At 33.7% G+C, this 7,042-nt stretch overlaps 1 long non-coding RNA gene across 1 annotated transcript; it reads left to right on the top strand.

Annotated features, from left to right (window-relative positions):
- The first annotated feature begins 3,519 nt into the window (after positions 1-3,519).
- Positions 3,520-4,925, top strand: LOC140247816 (uncharacterized). The gene is made up of 3 exons (XR_011902776.1): positions 3,520-3,649; positions 4,074-4,248; positions 4,809-4,925. It is a non-coding gene; the product is annotated as an uncharacterized lncRNA (long non-coding RNA).
- The last annotated feature ends 2,117 nt before the right edge of the window (positions 4,926-7,042 follow it).

Raw genomic sequence — 7,042 nt, 5'->3', positions numbered from 1 at the left:
CTTTGCAGCCATTTAGATGCTAAGATTAAAAGTGTGGGAAGCAGGAATTTACCTTGTCATGTCTGTGTCCCGATTTTCCCTGGATATCAACTTGCAAAAAAAAACTTTACAAACTTAGCAATAACATGAAATTTCTTGGAAATCAAATACAAGATTGAAAAAGATAAATGATTTATGGGAAATAGATTCTTGTCTATTACTGAAGTCACTGACTGTGGAAGTGCATCTGCCCATTGCAAAGTTTATTTTCCTCATGCTTCAGGTTTTATTCTTCTGTTTCTTTCTGCAAAACTATTATTGATGCTTCTATTTTGTTGACTTGACTAATGTTAGTAAGTTAAAAAGTAGTCTCCTGCTGATTTCAGACATAGTTATGGTGCTTTTTCTTGATTATGGGATTTTGACTATGGTGACACAAATGCTATTAGACGACAAATTTTATAATGACTATACTAATGGGCTGGACAAGAAATTTTCCTTTGCAAATAAGTGTTGGATCCTTGATAGATATCCATCAACTTAGTCACACACTAGAAACTATAAAATGAGGTTTTACATGTAGAGAAGTTTCAGGAGAAATCAAAGCGTGGGACAGGAAAAAGGAGATACTACAGCTTGACCTTTTGGTTGTAACAGAACTTGAATGCAAAGAGAAATAGATAACTCTATTCTTACAGACTTTCACTGTCATTTGCATCTTATTAATACCTTTGTGTTGTGGAGACTGTTAGGAAACGGTTGCTAAATTATGTCAGTTTAACAAAGTAGTGGTGGTAAACAAATTAGGAAAATGCAGTGCTGCTTATCTGAATTCTAAACAAGAAATTAAATTGAATGTGGGCAATTTTAAATTTGGTCATACTTTAGATAAACAATGATAAGTAAATATGTACAACATTTGCAAATATGTGCAGTATTTTAAAACATTTTCTTTTCCGAAAACCAAATATTTGTTCTATTTAATAGCTATCTGTTTATTTCTGCACATAAAATAATTGCTCAGATCTTTGTCTTTTTTTAAATACTGAGCTTAGAAAATATGAGTTTAGACAAACAGAAACTCAGCTCTGCCTATATCATGTCGAACTGTTTAAAAAGTAATCATACTCTCCTCATAACGTGGCAGTTTATATTTCAGTTTTTAGACCAAATTCAGACACACACACATGGCTTAGAACAATATAATACTATTAAAGTGCGTTAAAATAGTATGACACAAACTTTTATTCTCATTTTTATCTGATATTTCACAAGAATCATACTTTAATCCATCCTTTCTCTTTCTAAAATAGAGTCACTGAGACTGTGGATTATTGAAGAGTACTAACACAATAGAGATGTCACGTTTTGACGCTATCTAGAGAAATAACTGGTACTTTGAAAGGTCACATTCAACTAAAAATAAAAATACATTCCATTTCAGTGTTTTAAAGTCTTCAAACAGTCTGGTCTGATTTTTCATATCTGGCAGAAGTAAGTATATAACTCTCTTTTTCTTTGTATATATTTCTATGGTAAGTACAAATTCATTTATTTGGAAAACACTTCTAATTATCAAAGGACAAGAAGGCAGCTGAAGGTATTTAGTAATACAGTAAAGTGCTGAAATAGAAACACCATCCCTCAGGACAGATATTTCTTATAAGAAACAAATATATTAAGCTCTGCACTCAGATTCGCAAATTTGCAGTTTCCCGGAACTGCCAAGACATGCCAAGCTGTTAGTGTTGCTCAGAAGATCATCTGTTGATTCCAGCACCTCGTTTTAGTAGGAAGTGTCATTGCTGAGGGCTGAGTTCTGCACTTTTTTCTCAAGCAAAACTCCCAGTAGAGAATTTGCTCAGCAAATTAATAAGATACTATACAATAGTACATAATTGCACTGTTAATTATTTTTCTGTCTTCATTTTCAATGCAGAATAACTGTAGATGCTGTTGATCTCTTGAGGTCCCTTCCATCTCTTGAGATTCTGTGGTTCTGTGAAAAAGTTTTACCAAAGCAGCAAGTGTTGCTAGTGATACTGTAACATATTTTGTAATGGTCAAGAACTGAGTTCTATTTTGGTACTTTGGTCTCATGATTTAGTGAGCTGTTTCATAGAATGTCTTGGATTGAAAGGAACCTTAAAGATAATCTAGTTCCATCACTTGTTTCCACTAAAGAAACTTGCAGTGTACAGTAGATTGTACCTGTGACACAGGGCAGATCATTCTTTTTCATGGTTTGTTTATCTCAGTAAGAAACTATTGTCTAGAAGGAAAGATATATTCCTGTCTCCTAAAATTTCTAAAATAAATATTGTAAACATGTGGTTTATTACATCTGAGTATCTATTACAAAAGTGTCAATGTAAGGGACACTTCTTACAAATCTGGAAAAAGAACCTTGGAAGATATATTCCTTCAATATAAATAAATTCAAGGTCAAGTGCTATAATGCAATACAACAACAAAAGTTGCTTTAGTTTTTTTTTTTGTTTGTTTTAGATAAATCAAAATTCTGTTGCATTAAAAAAAATTGTGCCTTGTGTCTTAATCTTCAATATCCAGGGCATTGCTTTTGATGGGAGTTAAAGTAAGAACAAAGGAGACATGGGAAGATGTTACTCACGGAGAGAAGTTTTCAGAAACATTTCATGAACAGACCTTTTTGAAATATTTCAGGCTGTTGTTTTCTAAAGTTATTCACAAGGTCTTAAAGCTTCTGAGCTCAGGCAATTACACGAGCAATTTATCTTTCATTACAAAAATAAATAGATAAATAAATAAATACCCTCAAATCCAAAAATCTTAAGTAAAGGCAAGTGGTTAGGAGAAAGTTGTAGAACATTGGTTATAAGTTCTTTTAAGTCTGAATGTTACTGAAATGATAAGAGTTCATCATATACCCAACTGATATTTTCAGGAAGTCTCAGTACTGGAGGGATTTTAAATTGACTGCTGAGCTTGGATATCTAGATGGCCATAAGCTATTCACATCATTTTCACAGTTCATTCAATTGAATGGGAAGCATAAGAGAATTCTGATAAAATGCCTTTTTCACTGACTAACCCTTTGCAAATTGTCTAGAAATATTGGAGCTGTTTTTGGTCTGATTACTAATATGACATTTATTAAGACTCCTTTTTTATCCCTACATTTATGTTAAACCTTCAAGTGAAATTTTTATCACCTAATAAATTTAAGAAACGTCAAAGAGTTCTGAAGGTACAAAAAATTGGAAAGAAAATAAAAATACATACGTCATTTGTTTGTTTTTTGTTTTGTCCTATACAAGACAGTGATGACCCAAACTGGGAAAAATCCCTCAAACATGATGAACTGAAGAACATGCTGACAGTCTCTGAATGATCACAGCAAGCTTGTGCATTCAACTATAATTGCAGCTGCAAGCAATCAGCAGTCATCTGATTTTCACAGCTGATAGAAAATTTTCTTATCCACCTGTGAGAAATAGGAAGATTAGTTATTCAGAGCTATTCAGCAAAGGTGCTTCACTTTTGGCTTCAAAAATGACCATGAGGTATCTCTCAAAAAGACATGCTGATTTCCATACTCATTTAACTTCTCAAAGGAGAACAGCAGTGAAACAAGAAATAGGATGCCTTTGTGTAAGACCATGTAGAGTCTGGGAATGTTTGGACCACAGTAAGTTTTCAAAATGCAGTACAGTAACCACAATTTACATACACATAATGGAAAGTGCATGTCTCATTTATGTTTTTAAGAAGTGCAAACACGTGGAAAGGGATATATATAAATATATAATATAGGCATATATATAATATGGAATTATTTGCTATGTTTTTTCTCGCATGTCTTAGACAAACAAAGTATTTGTATGAGGAAATCACTTCAAAGGATAGATATGTGAATCTCTGTACATTTAATAAGGGTTGCTGTGAGAAAGAATTGCTTTGGATCTCTGGGGGAAAAATAAATAATTAAAAGAGGCTGATAATATAACTAATACTACATTATGCAAATACACAGCCTGGGGAGTTCTGACACAAAATTCATTGAAGTATATGTTGTTTAAAGACACCTTATCTTTCTGCTTTTTTATTTATAGGCTGGATTGTGCATTTGTTTATGTGGCACTGTATCCAGGGAGAAAAGAAGAGCTTTTACATGCCTTGGTGTCTCTACCTGTATCTTGTGCTGAAATAGTGATCTGATCTCAACATGCTTTCACAGACATCATGAACTTTGGCCTAAGCTGAGGACCCTCAGGTTACCTCAAAAGGGTGAACAAATACTTCTGTATTGGAAGTTTTATTTTTTCTTTGAGTAATCAGTTAAAGTAAAGAACATTTGACAAGTGGAATTTCATAGTACAGTAAAAGTAAGATGTTCAGTTGCCACATCTATTTATAATGAAATGATAAATACTGATATTTTTCAGTGTAGAATCTCTCTCTCAAGATTGAATTTAAAGAAGGAAGTTCTTATTCAGAAAAAAAATTGAAAAAAGTACAGGATGAACTAACATAAATTTCTTAGCTTTGAATTTGCTTAATTTATTTGTTGAATAAGACAAGATTTAATCATGTAAATTGCCATTGGTCTGGACCATGCACCTCTGTGTATGATACATATGAACAGGAAGTCTCACAGAGGCCTAATTCGAGAAACCTACAAAGTTAATGAGTACTTTTAGTGATAGCCCTGAACACTAGCAATGTATTTTTGGTCTTGAATTGATTTGTTAAAATTTGTAAAATGTAGATTTCATCCTAGTTCATGCTAGTGACAATGCATGTGAGAACTAAACTGATATCTGTTCATCTGATGTTGCTTCCACCAGATAGAACTGATGATGTTCAGCCTGTTCTGCGGATATAGCAGTAATGGAAACTCTAAAGGGCCATCAGTTGGTGAGGACTTCCCAATACTACTGACATGGATCAGATTTGATCTGTGAACTTAAACCATATATGTTATCATTAATTTGTAACAACTTGCTGTTTTATTTTTAACCACGCTAATCTAAGTTGTTAATTTATTCATAATTTTTAGTGTATGCATTATCCTTTTAATATAAATGCAGGAAAAAAACTTGTAAATTGTAAAGAGAATTAATAACATTAATAGTTTACTACATTTTCTCATCAAGACAAAATAATAGTTGAGTTTTATTGTGCTGTCTTTTACAAGGTACATATTATACCAGAGGAAACTCAGTAGCCAGTAAAAAGTAGCTGAATACCTGTGGCTCTGGGCAGCCTGTTCTAATGGTAAGCAACCCTGCACATAGCTGGGGGGTTCAAGTTAAAGGATCATTATGGTCCAGTTCAACCCAGGCCATTCTATGATTCTATGTACACCAACCGTAATGAGTAAAATCTATGGAAAGAAGCAACAATTGACAAGACAGTTTCCTTTAAAACTCAAAGCCAGCAGAATCACTCTGAAGTGACCCTTCTTTAATATCTTTTTGACTTTATGCAACTGGGGAGAATGCTCTCTTTATTAAAGATCCACTGCTCCAGAGCTAAGATGTTGTAAGCGTTGTAGATCTCGTTACATTCACTAGCTTAGAAGCCTGTGAAAACTAATTTTTGTCTTGTTGCGCTCTTTTTTTCCCCATCATTTCAGAAGTCTTAGGTATGGGCAGGGAAAGCTATGAAGTATTTCTTTAATGTGAATCAGAATGGTTACGAAAGGTTAACGTTTTTTGTTTGCTTTGTTTTGTTCAGGCTTCATTTTTCTTGACAATAAAAAGAACTGAGAAAAAATAATTATAGGAATTTCAGTGCACAATTGAGTGTTGCAGCTTCTTGTGATTAAAAGCTGTGTTACATATGAATAGCAGTACTGTATATTGTTGTTTGAAAATTAGGACTATCCACAGTACTTAAACTGAACTCTAAAAACACAGGTAATCAATACAACATAAAATTTGTTTGAATTTGAGAGTAGAGTTTGAATTTGCCAGTAAAACAGTCATGCTAGAATCAAGACTTATGTTTTGTTTGGGAGGAAACAGTTCTCAGACATGGGTCATTTTCTCCTTATCCTGGGAGATCCAGTGTCATCACTTTAAGCACTGGTCCTGGAAATATTTTTAGGTGGTTTGCTGATCAGCAGTTTTGGAATGTAATGAACTGTTTTACTTTCTCTCCTTCTTTCATGAAAAAGACATTTTTAGTGACACAGTACATTGAAAGATGAGGGTAACTCAACCTCTTTTTAGTGAATCACCATATGAGAAGAACCTTACGTATCCTATAGTGACTACACATCAATGAAAGCTTTTTAACTTTCCAATCTGAACTAATTTCCCATGCTTTCTTACTTACACTCCAACCTTAAATACAGATGCATATATTTGACCTGCTTTGACAGACATCTAACTCTTTGTTTCTTTTTTATGTCTTAATATTCTTACCAAAGATGAAATCTAAACATCCCAGCAGAGCAGCTAAAATCTGATAAGCTAGTACAATAATACTGCCCAGAGAGCTTGTGGATGCCCCATCCCCAGAGATTTTCAAGGCTAAACTGGATGGGGCCCTGGGCAGCCAGCCTGGTCTGATTTTACATCTGGAGGTTGGTGTCCCTGCCTGTGGCAAGGGAGTTGGTGCTTGATGAAACTTGAGTTCCCTTTCAACCCAAGCCATTCTATGGTTCTATGAATAAACTAATGTTGTCATAGCATTAAACTGTAGGGCTGAGTATTAGTGGAGGAATCTCCCTCTACTGCTCGATAGGATGCAGAAATTTTCTTGTGTAAGCTGTTAAAACTGCCTTTTCTTTGGAATTGTTGAAAACAAAACTTGTTTCCAGTCTCCAGTGTTTGTTAGATAACCACAAATATTTTCCCTACAGCAATCAGTTTTAGGTATGCTTCAATTAAATCAGTGATACTTTTATTCTACCAAGTGTCCATTTAAAAATAATAATAATAATAATAATAAATATGTGCCTTTAAAACATTATTTTTCCATAATTTCTAAATGCTCTATCAGTATGCCTCTTCTGTCTACTTTTCACTAACGTCCTATTTTTCTCAAATAAGATATAAATCAATCCTTGACT

This window comes from Excalfactoria chinensis, chromosome 2 (assembly GCF_039878825.1).
Source record: "Excalfactoria chinensis isolate bCotChi1 chromosome 2, bCotChi1.hap2, whole genome shotgun sequence".
NCBI classification, from domain to species: domain Eukaryota; kingdom Metazoa; phylum Chordata; class Aves; order Galliformes; family Phasianidae; genus Excalfactoria; species Excalfactoria chinensis.
The sequence above is the reverse complement of the archived record's forward strand: the minus strand, read 5'-3'. Positions and strand labels throughout refer to the sequence as shown.